Here is a 22,450-nt window from a genome sequence, read left to right on the forward strand (position 1 = left end):
ATCCTTAATAAGGGCCAATCAGGATTAGCTGATGCAATAGGCGATCCTTGAGCGTGTCACGGCATGTGTGCCGGGCAATTGCCGTTTGAGCAGTTCGTGTGACAACACGTCCGTCGTGTTTTTCGGTAATCAGTACCACGATGTATGTACGCGAGTGTTAATGATATTAATAAATATCGTTATTGTATTATTGTGTTTGCACCTAATATACCGTCCTGCCTTTTGATCCTGACAGATCCTCGATAAGTAACTTCGAGTGGACATTTATGTAATTACCGGTATCGCCATTGCTATTGTGAGAATAGTGTCGGTCGTAGATGTACGTGCCGTACCCATCGGTGGTGCATCGTACGCATCGCGTAATTACCTAACGTAACGCTTACACAGTAGATATTTTGTATCTGACTCTTTTCCAATTTATTCGATTGTATCTGATTTCTTTCTAGTATATTAAATAAATACTTATCAATAATTGAATAAATTAGAAAAGAGTCAGGATACATTGAATATACTAGAAAGGAGTCAGATGTAAAATATCTTCTGCAAATACAGTCTGTTGCAGCAATAAATAGAGGAAATAAAGTCTATTGTAACAATGAATTGGCATTGCCGATGAAGAAAGAAGAAAAACAAAATAACCAATAAGAATAAGAACTTTTACACAACATTGATAAAATTAACTCAACTTTTGATAACTTGTGTATTAAACTTATTAATACTTCTGACGTTGCGTAAAAATAAAATATTAATTGTTACAAGAGATTGTATTTGTAATAGATATTCTGCATCTGACTCTTTTCTAATTTATTCAACTGTATTTTATTCTTTTCTAGTTTATTGAACAAAATACATTAAATACTAGAAAGGACTCTGATATAAAATGTTTTCTGCAAAAACAGTCTGTTGTTGCAATGAATAGAGCGCATTGCCAATGAAGAAAAAAGAAAAACAAAATAATCAATTAGAATTTTTACACTACATTGATATATAAAATTAACCTAATTCGTGATAACTTTTGTTATAAACTTATGAATACTTGTGATGTTGTGTAAAGATACGTACTAAAGATTGCATTTCCTTTTGTTATTTTTTTTATTTCTCTATCGGCAATGCGTTCTATTAATTCATTATTACAAGAGATTGCATTTGCAGTAGATATTTTGAATCTGACTCTTTTCCAATTTATACGATTGTATCTGATTTCTTTCTAATTTATTAAATATATACTTATTGATAATTGAATAAATTAGAAAAGAATCAGGATACATTGAATATACTAGAAAGGAATCGGGATACATTGTTGAATATACTAAAAAGGAGTCAGATGTAAAATCTGTAATTACAATCTTTTGCTGCAATGAATGAAGCGCATTGCCAATGAAGAAAAGAGAAAAAATAATTGATACGCATTTTTACAAAACTTATGAATACTTGTAATGTTGCGTAAAGATACGCACAAAAGATTGCTTTTCTTTTTTTTATTTTTCTCTACGTGCAATGCACTCTATTAATTGTTAATTATTAGAAGAGGTTGCATTTGCAATTGATATTTCGTATCCGTAACTGACTTCTTTTCAGTTTATTCGACTGTACACAGTAAAAATTTGTGCGTCCATATGTTAAAATTTTCTTGTGTTACCATATTTTGATTACTATTTCAATGTAAAATTAACATACCACTGATATGTTATTATTTTTATAACACTTTCATGTGTTACATTTATGTCAACTTTATAAATTAACACTTTGTGTATGTCTCTTAGAAATGGAATATTATTTTGAGTACTTTTAACACAATCATTTTAAATAATCAACATGTCTCAAAGTTAATTTAACATTCTAAAAGACGTTGAAATAAATCTTCAAATAATCATGTTAAATTAACTTTGATGTTAATTATTTAAAATGGTTGTGTTAAAAGTACTCACAAAAATATTCCACTTTTTAAAACATACACAAAGTGTTAATTTATAAAGTTGACATAAATGTAACACATAAAAATGTTATAAAAATGATAATTTGATATATTTGAAAGTAAACAGATTTACTAAAATCAAATGTTTCTATCAAAAATAGCTTAAGTTAAAATAACTACTGTCTTGTGTTAATATAACATAAAAACTAAATGTTATTTTTTTTCTTTTTAAGTATTCGTATGTTAATATAACTCAAAATAAAATGTATTAATTTACACTAAAAAAAGTTATATGAAATATATTAACATAAAAAGCTGTAATATTAACAGGTGAAATATTCAATACAACATTTTATTTATTCGATGCATTGGTCTACGAAAGATGGCAGTTGTGTATATCGTTAGTCTGCCCGTATCGTCTCTAACGACTCGTCAGTTCTGTTTTGTTTTGTTCCGTGTGAGGTCAAGCAGGATCAAGAGACACGGTAGTGTCTCGCGCCAAGTTCACGCGCAGCGCAAGACCGACGTGTATCTTTACGCGAGCCCGAAGAACCCAGAGAGCCGAGATTATCGGAACTCAATAATGCCTGGGCCGATCGAGTTAATAATAGTCTCAATCGATAGCCCAAAATATATAAGAAAAGTATGCTTGTTTTTGCTCTACGTGCTCTATAAATAAATATATAAAAGTCCAAAGTCGAAATGTCAAAAATATCTCAATTTCTAGGATGTACAATGAACATTTTTCACAGTAGATGGCTATAGTGATGTTAGTAGTTGGGTTTGTGTTGGTGGCGCTATAGTCACAGATCTGTGACTGTAGCGCCACCAAAGCCGCGCTTATTTTGACACATCTTTAAAATTCGTTATAAGTGTATTATAAGTGAAATAAGTGTATGAGAAAGAAGGAGTATCAAGTGACACGGTAGTTATACTTGAAAACACTTTTCAGGGAAGAAGATATTATTTACGATCATGTCTCGCTTTACAGACGGTTATATTATTGCATGGCAGACTTATTTGTCGTTCATCATCAAACACATTCTATGCCATTTAGAATGTCCCGTTATAATATTATGTAAGTTTAAGTATAAATATAACTAAAATATTTTATTATTTAGAACCAAAAAAATTATGGACAAATTATGTTGCTCGTAAAATTCCATATAACCTCTCATATTATATAATCTTTATTTTTCGTATATAGAAGTTAAATAGAATGTGTTGCAAATGTATATGCTTATTTTTAATCAAGAAATTATTCTTGCAGAGGCTTTAAATGGGAAATGATATGGCATTCCGACATATAATATATATTAGATGACGGAGATATTTCCAAATCTTTCTAGATAGTCACAAAAAAAGACAAAATGTAAGTTAATATAATTAAATTTTTAATCAAATTGTGATAATAATTTTATATTAATCATACATTTAAAATAAAACAGATTAAACAAAGTAATAAGAGCAAGAGAACTATTTTCATATTAGAAGCCGGTATTTAAATCAAGCTTTAATATTTCCATCAAGCACCATGAAAACTACACATTTTTATCGACTATGCCGATATAAAAACAAGTTAAAAATATATGGATAACATGCTGTGGACTTATTTTGATACATCATCTCCAGTCTGTTGAATATTTAACAATTGTGATGACAACATTCAATTATTGCGCAATTTACTTAACTTCTATTGCAAATGTAAAATTTTGGTGTAGAATATCATCACTTGCATCGCTCTTTCTGATTAAATTCTTATCTTTATTCTTATTTCTATTTTAAACAAAATATTTAAATAATTATTTCTACATCGAATCAGATTTTAATTCAGATTTCATTATTCAAAGCATGAAAGGTAATTGCAATTTATGTTTTACGAACAAGTAAGAATAATATTCTAAAATTAAATAAATATGTTAATTTTAATATGATTATTGAAAAATAACTAAAACATATCACTTGCATCACTTTCTGATTAAATTCTTATCTTTATTCTTATTTCTACATATATATATCACTTACATAATTTTTTCTGATTAAATTTTTATCTTTATTCTTATTTTTAAAATTAATTTTTTAAATTAATAATTATTAAAAATAAAAGTTTTTCCGTTTCCGCGGAATTTTTTTTGTTGATATCTTTTTTGGCCTCTGCCCCTGTTCCATCTTGGTTCTATAAAAAAATGTCATTATTAATATTATACTATTTTACTATTATTAATTTTTATTATATTATTAATTGAGGGCGCGGATCAAAGAACTCGCTCAGCGCTCGAAATCCTGTAAAAGAATTGTCCAAACGTCTCAGAGTATGAAAATTTCGAAAGTCGCAAAATTAATTTTTTTTAAATATAGGCTTGTAGAGATTAAAAATAAGCATCAAACAAAAAAACTGCAAATAGAAAAAAGTTCTGTCTCGTCATTCTCTACAAGCCTATATTAAAAAAAATTAATTATGCGACTTTCAAAATTTTCATGCTCTGAAACATTTGGACAATACTTTCACAGGATTTCGAGCATTGAGCGACTTCTTTGATTTGTGCCCTCAATTATTAACACTTACTTGTAAAATGTCTTTGTCCTTTTTCTATTTGTTCCTGTCCTTCGTCCCTTTCTTCATTTTTCTGTTCTTTTTCTTCTTTTTCTGATTTATTCTTAACTGTAATGTAAATATTTTTAAATTTTAGTATATATATATAATATTGTATTTTTATTGTTAATTGTTATAATAATGTAATGTATTTTACCTTTTTGTTTTAATTTGTTTAATTCTTCTTGTAGTTTTTTAATCTGTTTTTGCATACTATCTTTATTATCTTTATCTGTTGACTCTTCCATAACGACGTCTTGAAGTATATCGTCGTCTAACTGGTTCTCCAATAATATTTTTTCAGAATTTGTCAGATTTAACTTTGCCATTCTGAAAAAATATATTATTATATAATTAATTTATTATTATTATTATTATATAATTATTATTTACTTACTTTTTTCTAATTTCTCCGTTTTCCTTCCCTCTTGAGTTTGGGTTACCTTCCATATTGATATAAATAAACAAGGATGTTTTTTTCTATGACAACCGTCGTGATGACAACAAAACAAGGCTTCAAAAGTATGTAGAGTGTAAAGGCCATCACACACAAAATGACATAACTGCATATGCATAGCATAAGACCGTCTCGATCAATGAGCATGCTATGTAAATCAATATGGCGCCTTTATTTTAGATGTTCATTGGTCGAAACGGTCTTATGCTATGCATATGCAGTTATGTCATTTTGTGTGGGATGGCCTTAAGATCAAGAGACACGTAGTGTCTCGTATAAATAAACAAGGATGCAATATTATTTTTTTCTGACTTCAAAAGTAAATAACAGAGTAAAAATTCAGAAATTAAGAAAATTCACGTGGTTGGTTTTTAAGAAGACTCACGTGTAGTGGTTGTACAGTAAGTATTAAATTTAATAGTATTTGTGGCATTTTTATTATCAAATAATTTAAAAAACTTGTTAAGGTTACAAGAGCCAGCTAACCTTGCTCCGTTTTTATTTTACATTAATTAATTTACAATTTTAATCAATTATGCTTAATTATAATCGCATTTGTATTTTTCCTAAATTCCGCAATTTATGTTTTTAATCAAAAACTGATTACATACGCTGTTTTTCGGTGATCCACGTCATTCTCTTCAGTTAAGAATCCTTAGTTTATAGTTTTTAAAAAAAAATTAAGCATGTCTTCATTCTTTCCAATAATAGTTGATAATTATAAATTCCTATAACTAAATTTTAGGTCGACCTTGTTCATTGGAAATAGGATTGGATAGACTGTGCGTAAAAACAAGGTGAGTTATTGTCACGCTTTTCGGATAGATTCTTGCAAAATGACTTGTTTTACTACGCTTAAAACAATATTGTAATGTTTATCAAATCTGTTTGATAGGATATTTCGTCTGTTTCTTGGAGTGATAAGAGGACTCACGTATAGTGGTTGTATAGTAAGTCAATATTATTAATTCAATAGTATTAGTGACACTTTTATTATCAAATTAGTTTACAATTTTAATAATAAAAAATAAAATAAAATAAAATTTTAATAAATAATAAAAAACAGCGTATGTAATCATTTTTTATTAAATATTTGTATAATTTTATTTAATATATATATTATTAATATATTATTAATAATTGTTTTACATTTCAGGATTTGAAGAAGTGTGTATTAAGAACGGCTGCTGTGCGCCGATTCAAGGTTGCTGTGCGCCTATAAAGACCGGCTGCTGTGCGCCGATACAAGGCTGCTGTGCGCCTATAAAGACCGGCTGCTGTGCGCCGATACAAGGCTGCTGTGCGCCTATAAAGACCGGCTGCTGTGCGCCGATACAAGGCTGCTGTGCGCCTATAAAGACCGGCTGCTGTGCGCCAATACAAGGCTGCTGTGCGCCTATAAAGCTATAATATATTTAATAAAACAAAATGTCTATAAAAATAAGAAATAAGATGACTCTGTCATCAGATCAGAAAGATATTATTCTTCGAGGCGACTGGTTAAACGATACGGATATAGATCATTTTGAGCAACTTTTAAAAAATTGCTCAGATTATAGACCTGAAGGAACGTGGAAATTGTATTTTCCTCAGCATATAGAACCTGTACCAGAAAATAATAAACATATACAAATATTATTTGGCTCAAATCATTGGGTATGTAGTTATTATGATAGAAAACATTTATTTATCTATGATTCATTAAATATGAAAAGATTGCACGAAAATTATAAACAATTTTTAAACCAATTATTTCCAACTTATCCTTTTGATGAGCGACCTGTCAAATTTCCTATAGTGCAAAATCAATCGAATAATAGCGATTGCGGTGTTTTTGCAATAGCTTTTGCAGTTTCATTGTTATTTAACATTAAACCCGAAAAAGTGAGGTATAACCACAGTTTAATGCGTTCGCATTTAATAAAAATTTTTGAATCTAATGTGATTGAGCACTTCCCTTAGGATTCAAATTATGGTGTTCCTCAAAAAGTGCTTCCATTAGCAATAATAAGATTAAGAGAAGCTGAAGCAACTCGTTTACGTATGGCACGTCACAATGAAACAGCAAAACAAACAGCTAATCGATTGCAAAATAATAGAGAATATAAAAAACAATTAAGTAAGAAAAACGAAAACAAACATAAGAATCAAGAAGAAGGATTTCAATATAAACAAAATGTAGAGAACATTTGTGTTCTAAAACGGCGTCAATATAAAAATAATTTTGAAGAAAATCATGCTAAAAGACGATGTCAATATAAAAATAATTTGGAAAAATATCGCGCTGAAAAACGACGTCAATATGAAAATGATTTAAAAAATAATTGCGCTACAAAAAGAATGCGATATGAAGTAGATTATGCTATAGCTTCGCAAAATAAACAAAGCAGACAAAAAATATTAGAGCGTAAATGTTGTAATAACAGACAATATGACGAGAAGAAAAGAGAAGAAAGAAAAAAGAGAATAAAAGCAAATTTGTAATAAATAAATGCAATGTTGCAAATAAAATTATTAAAAAATATAAAAATTTTCGGTGTCAGAATTCCACTATAAAACTTCATAATTCTTTGACAATAATTATTAAAAATATTTCAAAAAAATTAAGTATCGAAGGCCAGATCGAAAAACAATTAGAAGCCGAAAAAATAATACGTTGGTGTATGCATATTAGGAACGGTTATATTCGCAAGATGTATAATATGTTAGCTGTGCTTAAAAAGAAATCAGAAGTATGTTTGACTCTTGTTGATAAGTGTTGTGGAGTTGATGAAAAATTAGATGCGTTATGTGGGATATCTAGACATACAGCTTCATCTGAAAATTATTTTATAGAGTCTACATATCATAATAAAATTTTAAAAAAATCTTTAATAATGAATATGGAAGGGAAAGTTGTTAATGTGCTACCTTTGATAACAGCACAAGCAAAAAAATCATGGACGTGCAGAACTGCATGTAAAACTGACAATCCAGTTTTAATTGAACGTTATCAAAAATTTCTTGAAACTGTTAGTACATGTTTAGTAAAGAATATACCTGCACTAATAGAAAGTATTCATACATGTACAGTAAAAACTTCGAATATGAAACTGGGTCATGCACAGAGTTGCTATACTAATTTCACTCTTTGTAAAGCAATGTTTCTACCAAATCTGTCGTTATCGCTTCATTTTCCGAAAGTGAGAAATATGATGCGTTCGATTTATCGACTTATAAGTTTTTATCAAAAAATGTTGAATTTAGATGAAGCATTAAATTGTGCTGATTTGGAAACGTTAAATAAAACTGTTATTGTTGCACAAGAGAAAGCAGATTTATACAAACGTCAACAAACTGATGCAATTATGAGTGATGATGATATCTTTTTAAAGTATAAGAATGCGTTTAAGGCCTTGAAAAGACGTTTAATGGACACACCGCGTTATGCTTGTGTGTCATGCGAAAAACTTTGTTATAAAAAAAATGTTTGTGAAATTATTAGAACAAAAATAGATACTCCAGTTTGGAAAAATTTAATGGCACACGTGAAGAAACAACAAATTAATCCGCAATATATATGTATTTATTGTAAACAAAAATTTTATCAAGGTTTAATGCCTGCGTATTGCATCTTGAATAATTTTTTTACAAATAATGTGCCTGAAGTAATATCATCTCTTAACACATTTGAAAAAATTCTTATACAAAGAGCTAAAGCATTTCAAACTGTTGTTAAAATGACAACTGTTATGAACAAAAAATTACCTGAAAGGCAAATGATACAAAAGGTTAAAGGTAGAACATTTCATTTACCCCTTCCTATACAAGAGACATTAAACAAATTATGTTCTCATACTGATGCGATAAATATTAATCATGAATTATATATCTTAGTCAGAGGTATTCCCACAAAATCAAAAATTATCTGGGAAGAAATGGTAAATGTTAAAAAAGTATTTGAGGCATTAATATGGTTAAAGAATAATAATCCTTTCTATTCTGAAATAATATTACCAAATAGTCATAATGAATTATGTTTGGAAAAATTAAATAATCTGGAATTCCAAATGCAAGAGGACGAAAATGGTGCAAAAGATATATTGCATGAGGAACATGTGTCATTAAGTAATTTAGAAACCGAAATACAGGGAACGAAAAATCTTGAAATCGCTGCATTCAATCAGCATGAGGCAATGCTAACTCAGATTATTAATGAAAATGATGGTTATTATGAGCAATATACTATATATCCATTATATGAAAAAAGAACAAATAAAACTGCAACGGCTTTATATCAAATGTTAAAAATCCAAGATTTACCTTTGAATAATCGTGAGAAATGTTTGGATTTGTTATGTTTTCCAGATTTATATCCTTTTGGTATTAATGGACAGCACGAAACTAGGCAAGTCAAGCTTCATGATCATGAATTTATTAAATGTCGTTTGATGTCTAAATATCCACAGTATAGATTAAATCAACAATACTTATTCTTTTTGTTAAATAATACAAATATGCGTCAATTCAATCGTGGAATTTATCATAAAATGAATGTAACTAATCCACAAGTTCGTTATACAGCTGCAGAATATTTAGAAGCAATGTCCAAAGAATTGTTAAAATCCGATTTAAGCACAATATTTTTGACACTAAGGAATACGGAACAATTCTGGTTTAAACCACGAAATAATTTAAATTGTATGACACAACATTACGGACCTGCAACATGGTTTCTAACATTAAGTCCCGCTGAATGGTTATGGGAAGAGTTAGGTGAATATATTCGTGAAGTAAACGGATGGTGTGATTCTTCAGTATGCACCAGTGTACTTGTTGCTAGAGATCCTGTGTCAACATCGAGATTTCTCGATAATACGTTTCGTGCGATGCTTGACTTTATTTGTTCCAAAGATCATCCGATAGGAGAAGTCACTCATTATTTTTGGCGACGAGAATATCAAGGTAGAGGCATACAACATTTTCATTTATTAATTTGGATAAAAAATGCTCCCATTCTTGGTGAATCTTCTGTTGAAGAAGTTTCAAAATTTATTTTACAATATATAAGCTGTAAAATGCCAGATAAAAATATTTCACCGTTATTGTACAGACGTGTTAATACGCATCAACAACACAAACATAATGACTACTGTCTCCGCTCTAAAAAAGTTGGACGTAAAGTTGTTCGGAGATGTCGTTTTGGATTTCCTCGTCCTGTCACTGAGACGTTAAATATAAGAGATGTCACAAGTGCCATAGCAGGTAGAAAGCAATTAAAACATAGAAGCAGGCTTTATGATCTTCCGCGAACTGAAGATGAAAGTAATATAAATGATTATAATCCTATTCTTCTTACTGCATGGGAAGGAAATATGGATATACAATTTATTGGCGAAAAGTCGTCACTGCTTACCTGGTATATTACTAAATATATGAATAAAGCGGGAAAATGTGAGTTGTCTGATACTATTATTAATACTAAAAATAATACGAATAAATCATTGGCGAGCTATCTTTGAAGTATTGCCTTGCGATTCACGAGTAATAGAGAATGTGGAGCTCTTGAAGCTGCTGATACATTACTGGGTATTGCTTTATGTGGAACTGATCCAAATACAACTATTAGATGGTTAGATGTTAATCGAATAAGATGTAGAAAATTGAAAACACGTAAAGAGATTGAAGCACTTGACGATCAATCGACAGACATATTTTGTGAATCTTTGATAGATAATCACTATCCACAGAGACCAAAAGAACTAGAATATATGTCTCTTTATGAGTTTGCAAAATGGTATGATATCACAAAAATCAAACCACGAAATGAGTTTGTTGAATTCTATAAAATAAATAATGGTTATCTTAGACGACGACAGCGTGGATATCTTATTAATCATTATAGATATAATGTTAATACACAACCGGAAAAGTATTTCTTTTCATTATTACTTCTGTTCAAACCGTGGAGAGAATTAGAAGAACTTAGAAATGGATGTGATACTTATGCAGAATCATTTCACAAGGTAAAACCATATTTAATGGAAGCATTACAATATCATGAAAAACTAGAAGAATTGCAAAAAGCATTTGAAATTGCTAAAGAGTTAGTTCAGCAATATTTAGATGAAGTACAAAAACAACATGAGTCACAGGATGATCCTGACAATCCAATAGGTGTTCAAAATATAGAAGCTGGTGAAGCGATGCAAGATTTTAAGGATCTCGGTGATAAGAATATTCAAGAAATCGATATATCAGAAATGATAGCGAAATTAAATATGGATCAAAAAAGAGTATTCGACAGAGTTATTACCACTGTAGAGTCAGATAATTCAATATTGCGATTATATGTTAGTGGAGAAGGTGGTACTGGAAAAAGTTATTTAATTAAAACTATTAAATGTTGGATAAAACAAAATCTAAAAAAAGATACTGCTGTAGCAGCACCTACTGGCATAGCAGCATTTAATATAGATGGTTTGACAGTTCATAGATTGCTTCAATTACCTGTTGAACATGGTAATACTCCTAAATATAAACGATTGTCTGATCATGTGTTAAAACTTTTACGAGCGGAGCTTAGTGATGTTATTCTTTTTGTAATTGATGAAGTATCGATGATATCTAACTTGACTCTAATGTACATACATCTTCGATTGTCTGAAATATTTGATTCCAATGATTGCGATGATGGTTGGTTTGGTAAAAAACATATTCTTCTGTTTGGAGATTTGCTTCAATTACCTCCTGTACATGAAGATTCTGTCTTTGTAGATTTGTCAAAGGGAAAAATTGATAAATATATCGGTTGCCTAAGGAATGTGAATTTGTGGACTACATTATTTGATTACGATGAATTGACAATGAATATGCGCCAGCAGGGAGATGCGTCTTATCGTGAATTACTGTCAAGAATTCGTATTGGTTTATTAACAAAGTCTGATTATGAAATTCTAGAAAATAGAAGAATATCTTTTAAAGAAGATTCCTTCGAGTTTAGATTAAATGAATTATGTAATTTTATTAATAATTTGCCATCAGACACCGTTTGTTTATTGCCCACTTGTCATATGTGTGATGTTTTAAATGCTGCAATGTTAAGTCGTATTGCTTCGAAAGAAATATTATTAATTGCTAAAGATACAATCGAATGTATTCCATATATAAAAAAGAAAGTATTAAAAGTGTTGGAAAAAAATGATGATAATTCTAAAACAGCTGGGCTTTCGAAACAAATTGCTATAAAAAGTGAGGCAAAAGTAATGATAAGGCGTAATATTGATGCTAGTTTGGGTCTTGTAAACGGTACAATTGCTAAAGTCATTTCAATTGTACAAGATATGTCTACCGGTTATGTAGAAAAGATCAAGCTTCTTTTACCATCAGGTTTAGAATATTTTATTGAAAGAGTAAGTGTTAAATTTGCGTTGATGGAGAAAGCATATGTTATTAGAAAACAATTTCCATTGTGTTTAAGTTATGGAATTACTGTTCATAAAAGCCAAGGACTGAGTTTGCAGAATGCTATTATGGACATAGGTAATTCTGTATTTAGTCGCGGCCAAATTTATGTTGCATTGTCACGAGTAACATCTTTAGATGGGTTGCATTTAATTAATTTTGACCCTTCATCTGTAGTAGCTAGTGAAGAAGCTATTATTGAATATAATCGATTAAAACAAATATACAAACCAGAAACAAAAATAATTTCTGTTTCGAAAGAAAAGTATCGTAAAATAAAAGATGTTTCATGGATACAGCCAAAAGTGATTAGTTCTGTTCAAAATTCACATGAAATAGTTCGAAAAAATACTGCTTGGATCATCCATGGTTTCCAAAATACAAATAAGGTTTCATGTTATGCAAATGCAGTATTGCAATGTCTGTTACATTTAAGTGCTATTAGAAAACAAATATTTGATTATGATAAATTAAATGTTTTAGGTACATTGATGCATCAATATGAAAACAAACTGCCTAACTTGAATACATACGTAATACAGCAATGTTTAGGAGAATTTTTTTCAAAAAGCGTTAAACGAGATGTATGTGAATTTCTTATAGCTCTTTGTACAAAATATGATTATATTAAGTTTAATCGAACACCAAGTCATTTCTATTAAACGATGCAAAAGTTGTGATAATATAACGACTATTGTTAATAATAATATCCTTCTTTCAATTCCTGTAAATAAATGTAAAAAAAAAGTTTTGATCTTAATGAGTTAATTAATGTAACGTTTTCTCATTGGTTTCAATTACACAACGAATCATGTGAAAATTGTACAGGAAATGACATATTATGTAAAAGTGAATTTACATTAACCAAAGATATAATTGTCATTCATTTAATATCAATTCAAGACGGTACATCAACAAAAACAAATAAGTTTACTTTGCTTGCTGTCCCAACAACTAAAATAACTATTGTTGGACAATTGTACAAAGTAATGAGTGCTATATTTCATCATAGATCATGTATCGAAAAAGGTCATTACACAAGTATATGTAGAGAAGGAATGTCTAACACTTGGATTGAAGCTAACGATGTACAAATTAGAAAAAGACAATGGCCTAGAGGTGCTAAAGATATCTGTATCATTTTCTTACAGAAAATTGATAAGTAATTCCTGGTATTATTTCAGTTTTTGACCGTGTCCCTTGATAATAAGTGGTAAAAAGAATTATCATATAGTGCAATATTCTATTAAATTGTACTAAAATAAAAAAAAATAAATGATATCTATCAAAAAATTACCTTTTTAAAAAAAAGGTAAAAAAAAGGCGCCAAGTACACACGCTCTTGTCACAACCAAAACAAAAGTGTTGTTTTACCTTTCAAAAATTCTGTCGTATATATTAAGACACACACACACACACACACACACACACACTATTGTAAAGAATACACAAATAAAATTATTAACACATGCGATCAAGAATTAAGTTTTTGTATCCTAATTATAAATTCAATCAAATTAAAATGTTGTCTTTAGTAAATTAAACTTTTGTCCTTTTTCATTTAACCACACCCTCCTCGTTCGTCATCCCCTCACACCTTCCCTCTCAAATTGCGCACAAAGGTTCCGTCCCGGGTAATAGGGATTCAATTCCTTGACCCAAAAAGGGAACCACAAGCGGTTGACTTGTTGACGGAATAAAAACGACTCTTCCAGTCGCTGACCCGTCGCAAGTCCTAAACGTGCCGCTCGGCTCGTGCGGTCAGGCCCGTTTACGTCGATCGCCGAGCCCAACGAAAAAATTCTACATCTATCAGGACATAACAATATAAATATACGATCAAATATATTATATTATGTTATATATTTCATATTTTACATATGTATATAACATATTTCTTAAGAAATTACTTACCAATTCAGGTGTATCTATGAATCTTGGAAATGTGTCGAAGAAATTAGTATTTAAACAAAATTTTCTTCTGTACTGAAATATGTCTTTATGTTTAAAAATAATTTGTAATTTTTGATCCTGTGTGGCACTTTTGAGAAAAAGAATAACATCTATTTCAGCTTGGGTTAAGTTTTCATTTTCATCTTGTGTAACGTTTAGATCGTTTCTATTGTTTTCAGAATCTTCATTACACGTTCTTTTTCTTTTTACACCTCTTTTTACATTGGAAAACCTATTTGCTAAATAGCCTGTTTTAGTTTTTGGATCGTAAAAAGATTCCTAAAAAGCAATAAACAATAAATGTAAAAAAATTTTATCTAAAATTATAGAATATTTCAATACTGTTTAAAAAATGTGCTTTGTATTTACATAGCCTAATGCAGTTTCCGGATCTCGTAATTTTGGGAAAATTTCTACTATAATTTTGGCAAACTGACATTTATCTAACGAAGTTAATGGACACTTTAATTTTTGTTTCAAAGTAAGCATTTGAGTAACCACTATGTTAATTATCCGTCTTCTACTTGTCTCACTTAAAAATCCCTTCGTATTATATTCTTCAAAAATGTCTTTTCCACACGGATTCTCTAAAATAACTTTTCTGATGATCTAAAAATTATAATATAAGAGATCGTATTAAATAATCTATCTTTAAATATTTTTTAATATATTATAATTATATAAAATAATAATGTTTTAATACTTTTTTTGTAATAATTTCTTCTTTCATTGATTCTTGTTGATGTAAAAATGATAAATTATGAATATTTTGCTGAACAGGTCCTGGCGCTTCATCTTCTTCAGAAGTATCGGTAGTTAAATTAGAGGAAGAACTTGGTATTGGGGTTGTTGAATAATCTAAATCTATAAAAAAATAGCCATATATATGAATAATAAGATTTATACATATGCATAACTTATACAGGGTGTCCCAGACTTACCGAATAACCGGTTCAGGGTAGACTCCTACGTTGTTCTGAGACGAAAGTTCCTTTGGCAAAATGTCGAGGGTGTCATAATTTCGGCGTTACAAAGGGTGAAAGTTCTCCAATCGATGCGCTGAATTTTCCCGCGCTCAGGGACATCGCACATCAAAAGAGCCCCGTGCATCGCGCAACGATTGACTCGATCGAGCGCGTTCTTCGCGATTGTTCACGCATTCACTATTCACTGTTCACTGTTCCACAGAAAGAATGGAATCAGATCCGCCGGAGACCTCGCCGACCAGTGCACGGGCGCACTCCGCGTACGATTTATCTAACCGCGTATCTCGCGTTAAACGCGCGACGCGTTTTCGCGTACGTGTGTGGCGAGGCTATCGTCGCATCACTTTTCGACACTTTTTCTTCGCGACATTGACATACGTATGACCGACGAAAAAGGACGGACCGATCGCTCACCAAATTGCACGAAATCACGACACGCGCGCGGAACTGTCAAGCACTAGCGTGAAGCGTCGCGCGCTCCCGCGATAGAGAATCGATATGAGCGCTGCGAGGTATGACCTACCGCGTCTTACGTCGATACGGAGCAATCGATACAAGATACGACATTTTCTTAAACAAAAATAAAATTTACATTTTTAATAAAAAATTTAAATTATTTTTTATTAATTTAACATATTTAACATATTTATGATTTTTTAAACATTTAACATATTTTACAATTTGCCTATTATTTACGGCGGGTGCGGTCAAAACGCTTTCCGTGCCGCGCGAGAGTACAACGCTCGTTTTCCGGAACGCAAACAAATTGTTTACGGCGTTATTCTACAACTGTTGTACCGCGTGCGAGAAACGGGCCGTCTGATACCAGATAGACATCTCAATGTCGTCGTGGAACGTCGGGCTCGTACGGTACACAACGAAGAGATGATCTTGCGTACGCTGAACGACAATCCAGAAATGAGTGTACGCGAGATGAGTCGCGAGGTCGCGATCTCGCGTAGTACTGTCCACCGTGTACTACGTGATAACAGATTTCGCTGCGCAAGTCTGAAAATACAAAGTGACTCGTATATCGCGCGTTTACCAAACCAAAGTAACGTTTATCGTACCTATTTTACAATAGATGTCGAACTGTCCACCGCCGCATTCGACGCACAATCTTGCCCGTCGCAGCAGACTTTGCTGTGCATTGCTTATCATCTCCGGAGTCACGTTCGCGAACGCCTCAACAATTTTTTCCTTTAGTTCTTCGCGACTGTTGACGCGCTTACGATATACGTAACTTTTGATAGTACTCCAAAGAAAAAAATCAAGCGGAGTGAGGTCCGGAGATCTTGCTGGCCAATGCATGGGACCTCCGCGTCCGATCCATCGGTTTTCAAATTTTTCCGTTAAAGTAAGACGCGCCTCTCTACATGTATGCGGCGGGGCTCCGTCCTGCTGAAACAACATACGTCTACGTTGTTCCAGCGGCACGTCTTCCAACAGTATCGGCAAGTCATTTTGCAAAAACTGCACATACGATTGACCCGTTAGTCGCGCGGGCATTTCGAACGGACCGATCTGAAAGGGTGAGAAGGTGAATTCTCTAAACTTTGCTCGACCGATGAGAGTGTACTTACGATCGTGTCGTTCAGCACACCAGCCCACATATTTACGCTGAACCGATGTTGAAAATTCCTAATCCTATATTCCTTAGGATTTTCATCCGACCATAAATGGGTATTTCGCACGTTGAACATACCATCGCGCGTGAAATGCGATTCGTTAGTGAATAAAATTTCACGCGCGAAACCGGGTCGATCAATCTCACGATTTAGTATCCACGTGCAGAAGCGTAGTCTCGTAGCGTAATCAGTTGGCAGCAGATGTTGCACTCGCGTGAAATGATACGCGTGAAATCTGTTATCACGTAGTACGCGGTGGACAGTACTACGCGAGATCGCGACTTCGCGACTCACTTCGCGTACACTCATTTCTGGATTGTCGTTCATCGTACTTAAGATCACCTCCTCGTTGTGCACCGTACGAGCACGACGTTCCACGACGACATTGAGATGTCTATCTGGTATCAGACGGCCCGTTTGTCGCGCGCGGTACAACAGTCGCAGAATGATGCCGTAAACAATTTGTCTGCGTTCCAGAAAACGAGCGTTGTACTCTCGCGCGGCACGGAAAGCGTTTTGACTGCACTCGCCGTAAATAATTAGCATATCGCAATATTCCGCTGCGGTATACTCCATGTTTCCAAAATATCGTATCTTACATTGATTGCTCCGTATTGACGTTAGACGCGGTAGATCATATCTCGCAGCGCTCATATCGATTCTCTATCGCGGGAGCGCGCGACGCTTCACGCTAGTGCTTGACAGTTCCGCGCGCGTGTCGTGATTTCGTGCAATTCGGTGAGCGATCGGTCCGTCCTTTTTCGTCGGTCATACGTATGTCAATGTCGCGAAGAAAAAGTGTCGAAAAGTGATGCGACGATAGCCTCGCCACACACGTACGCGAAAACGCGTCGCGCGTTTAACGCGAAATACGCGGTTAGATAAATCGTACGCGGAGTGCGCCCGTGCACTGGTCGGCGAGGTCTCCGGCGGATCTGATTCCATTCTTTCTGTGGAACAGTGAACAGTGAATAGTGAATGCGTGAACAATCGCGAAGAACGCGCTCGATCGAGTCAATCGTTGCGCGATGCACGGGGCTCTTTTGATGTGCGATGTCCCTGAGCGCGGGAAAATTCAGCGCATCGATTGGAGAACTTTCACCCTTTGTAACGCCGAAATTATGACACCCTCGACATTTTGCCAAAGGAACTTTCGTCTCAGAACAACGTCAGGAGTCTACCCTGAACCGGTTATTCGGTAAGTCTGGGACACCCTGTATAAGTTATGCATATGTATAAATCTTATTATTCATATATATGGCTATTTTTTTATAGATTTAGATTATTTAACAACCCCAATACCAAGTTCTTCCTCTAATTTAACTACCGATACTTCTGAAGAAGATGAAGCGCCAGGACCTGTTCAGCAAAATATTCATAATTTATCATTTTTACATCAACAAGAATCAATGAAAGGAGAAATTATTACAAAAAAAGTATTAAAACATTATTATTTTATATAATTATAATATATTAAAAAATATTTAAAGATGGATTATTTAATACGATCTCTTATATTATAATTTTTAGATCATCAGAAAAGTTATTTTAGAGAATCCGTGTAAAAAAGACATTTTTGAAGAATATAATACGAAGGGATTTTTAAGTGAGACAAGTAGAAGACGGATAATTAACATAGTGGTTACTCAAATGCTTACTTTGAAACAAAAATTAAAGTGTCCATTAACTTCGTTAGATAAATGTCAGTTTGCCAAAATTACAGTAGAAATTTTCCCAAAATTACGAGATCCGGAAACTGCATTAGGCTATGTAAATACAAAGCACATTTTTTAAACAGTATTGAAATATTCTATAATTTTAGATAAAATTTTTTTACATTTATTGTTTATTGCTTTTTAGGAATCTTTTTACGATCCAAAAACTAAAACAGGCTATTTAGCAAATAGGTTTTCCAATGTAAAAAGAGGTGTAAAAAGAAAAAGAACGTGTAATGAAGATTCTGAAAACAATAGAAACGATCTAAACGTTACACAAGATGAAAATGAAAACTTAACCCAAGCTGAAATAGATGTTATTCTTTTTCTCAAAAGTGCCACACAGGATCAAAAATTACAAATTATTTTTAAACATAAAGACATATTTCAGTACAGAAGAAAATTTTGTTTAAATACTAATTTCTTCGATACATTTCCAAGATTCATAGATACACCTGAATTGGTAAGTAATTTCTTAAGAAATATGTTATATACATATGTAAAATATGAAATATATAACATAATATAATATATTTGATCGTATATTTATATTGTTACGTCCTGATAGGTGTAGAATTTTTTCGTTGGGCTCGGCGATCGACGTAAACGGGCCTGACCGCACGAGCCGAGCGGCACGTTTAGGACTTGCGACGGGTCAGCGACTGGAAGAGTCGTTTTACTCCGTCAACAAGTCAACCGCTTGTGGTTCCCTTTTTGGGTCAAGGAATTGAATCCCTATTATCCGGGACGGAACCTTTGTGCGCAATTTGAGAGGGAAGGTGTGAGGGGGTGACGAACGAGGAGGGTGTGGTTAAATGAAAAAGGACAAAAGTTTAATTTACTAAAGACAACATTTTAATTTGATTGAATTTATAATTAGGATACAAAAACTTATGGTAATTCTTGATCGCATGTGTTAATAATTTTATTTGTGTATTCTTTACAATAGTGTGTGTGTGTGTGTGTGTGTGTGTGTGTGTGTGTGTGTGTGTGTGCGTGCGTGCGTGCGTGCGTGCGTGCGTGCGTGCGTGCGTGCGTGCGTGCGTGCGTGCGTGCGTGCGTGCGTGCGTGCGTGCGTGCGTGCGTGCGTGCGTGCGTGCGTGCGTGCGTGCGTGCGTGCGTGCGTGCGTGCGTGCGTGCGTGCGTGCGTGCGTGCGTGCGTGCGTGTGTGTGTGTGTGAGAGTGTTTCATTTTTCCGGAGGAAGGACAGAAGAAATAATAAAATAAAGAGGAATGAACTGACTTACTCGTTGCAGGATAGTTTCGGATCGGGTTGAATATGTTCGGTGGTTCTGAGCAGGCGCCCCGTTGAGGGATGGTGTGTAGGCGTCGGACCCTTTTGTAAACGTGTGGGCACCCTGCTGCGGGATGGTGTCGTCAGGGTGATGGATCCTCTACTTGAGATGCACCACTTGGTCGCGACAAAATATCGACTTTTTTTATTTCGCGGCCCGAACTACTCAAAAAACTGTCTGTAGGACTTGGCAAACTCGCTTGATTAACTGAGTGACTAATTGTGTATAATTGCGTTTGGAGCCACCAAAACACGGGTTTTTATACCCTTTCCTTGGGGTGGATCCATTTGGAAAATCTTGGGTTTTTGAAGCGGGGATCGAATAGGAATTAGTCTTGTGAGAAGATTTTTAATGTGGGGGAAAGTGGCGTCATTTTTAGCTAATAGGATTAGGTTTAGGTAATTAGGTTACTTGGAATGAGGGTAGGAAGAAAGGGGCCCTAACGAATAAGGAATAGCGTCGTTTCGGGTCCATATGCAATAGGGGTAGGTTTTTAAGGTGGCGTAACCCGGTTGGTGTTAATTAGTATAGGTGGGGTGCATCTCAGTGTCTTAAGATTTAGGTGGGCGTAGTCTTTAGACCGTACGACGGAACGAAGGGTGGTCTATAGAGGTGCTTGCCCCGATTCCCGGCTTTCGGATTGGAGGGTTGAGAGTCGGTATATGAGTTCGCGAGGCCTTGGGTCACTGATCTAATAAATTTGACAGTTTACGACTGTCGCGTGGCCCTGGGGTCGCGTGGAGAGTGCGATTAATGCATCTCGGTTTCTCAGACCTACTGAACACGTGTACCGTATCAGGTGTCATGCCTTCTAGGCGTGCGACTGTGGTCATTGCCCGATCGTCACTCGGTAAAACCCTATCTACTAGGGTTTTTGTAGGCGGGATCCAAGTATATGGCTATCTGGTGCCAATTTTTATTTCTTACTTTAAACATCTGGAGTCGACTAAAGACTCCGGTTACCGCAAGTTTTGACTTTTATGATTTTTCTGACGACGATAGGCACGCTGACCGACCAAGGTATTTTCAAATATCTATTCCCCTTGCTATTTTTCTCTGTGAGAAAGTTCGAGCTCATGGTGTCTCGTGAGAAAAACAGCTTTGGCGTTATAATATTCTTTAAGAGTTTTTTGTTGGTCCCGTGTTTACTAGGTCTGGTATTTAATAAAAAGAAAAGAATCGTGAAGTCTGATCAGGACGTAACAATATTTTCAATTTAATTTATAATATATAAATAAAATAGTTAAAATTCTTTATTATAATAATTCTTTATTTAATTGACTTTTCTAGATTGAAGAAGAATACAAACTATTATTTCCCAAATATGATGACTTCTTAAAAGAATTTACCAACTTTTGTGAAATTATTTTGAGAATTTTTTCTATGCCTGACTATGAAATACATCCTTCAGTAGATAAATTGGGAGAAGGTAATGAGTATATTTACAGTTAATGTTGTTTTATTTACAATTAATTTATATTAATTTTTATTAATTAATATTATATACAATTTTATTTACAATTAATGTAAATTTGTTTTATTTAATAATTTGTATAAAAAGCAACATTTATCAATTTGATAAATTTTTCAGCTTGGGATAAACATACACGAGCTATTTTAGCACTATGTCGACTTCTTCCTCCAACAGCTAGAAGAAAAAATAAAGCTGCAAGAGAAAAATCCACTGCGGTTTTAGAAAAAATTATTTTATTTAAAAAGGTGTATAGAAAATAATAATTATTTATATATTTTTATATACTTTATAATTTTAGTTATGTCAGAAAAGTCATTACATATTGGTATAATGCTACATTTTTTTGTTTTGTTCTAGAACGGTACGCCTTTAGAATCAAGGGAATCAGAGTCAAGAGAAAAGATTCAAACACGTTTAGTCGCCGTAGGTTCAACCAAAGCAGCTGTGGCTCAATACTTTTTAAACGTAGACAACAAGTTCATTCTACTTCATGCGCAAAATTTCGTGAAGGCTTTTGACATTTTCTTTAAAAGTCATTTCGTTTTTCATACAGAATACGATTCGAATCTGGTAAGTTTCTACAGATTTATAGAAACATATTTTTATAAAATAAACAATGGTCCCGTAACTCCACGTGTAAGAGAAGTATATACACTTCTACGAAACCAAATGGATACATGAATTAATTTTATTTCTATATTTTAACTGTATTATTATTGAATTGTACACTTATAAGGTACTCTGAATAAGTTATACTGATTAAAATAGAACTTTTTGGTTTTATTAATTGAGACATTCATTTTTAAGATGCTTTATATGTGTACAAATTGTACTTATGTTGGAAATTCAATTAAGGAATTATGTCGACATTTAAGAATAATTCATTCTTTCTATGAAGGTTCACAATTAAATTTAAAATGTTGTTTTTTTGTCCTTTTATATTTAAAACTTATTCGGGATTTAGAAAGCATTTAGCTAAGTGTAAACTAAA

At 33.1% G+C, this 22,450-nt stretch overlaps 1 long non-coding RNA gene and 1 pseudogene across 1 annotated transcript; one reads left to right on the top strand and one right to left on the bottom strand.

Annotated features, from left to right (window-relative positions):
* Positions 1–2,342: 2,342 nt before the first annotated feature.
* Positions 2,343–5,355, bottom strand: LOC137000952 (uncharacterized). Its single transcript, XR_010891093.1, has 4 exons — positions 4,906–5,355; positions 4,666–4,838; positions 4,482–4,577; positions 2,343–4,091 (listed from the first exon to the last, which is right to left on the bottom strand). It is a non-coding gene; the product is annotated as an uncharacterized lncRNA (long non-coding RNA).
* A 4,528-nt stretch (positions 5,356–9,883) lies between these two features.
* On the top strand, positions 9,884–13,654 carry LOC137000951 (uncharacterized; annotated as a pseudogene).
* The last annotated feature ends 8,796 nt before the right edge of the window (positions 13,655–22,450 follow it).

Source organism: Linepithema humile, chromosome 7 (assembly GCF_040581485.1).
Source record: "Linepithema humile isolate Giens D197 chromosome 7, Lhum_UNIL_v1.0, whole genome shotgun sequence".
In the NCBI taxonomy this organism is placed as follows: Eukaryota; Metazoa; Arthropoda; class Insecta; order Hymenoptera; family Formicidae; genus Linepithema; species Linepithema humile.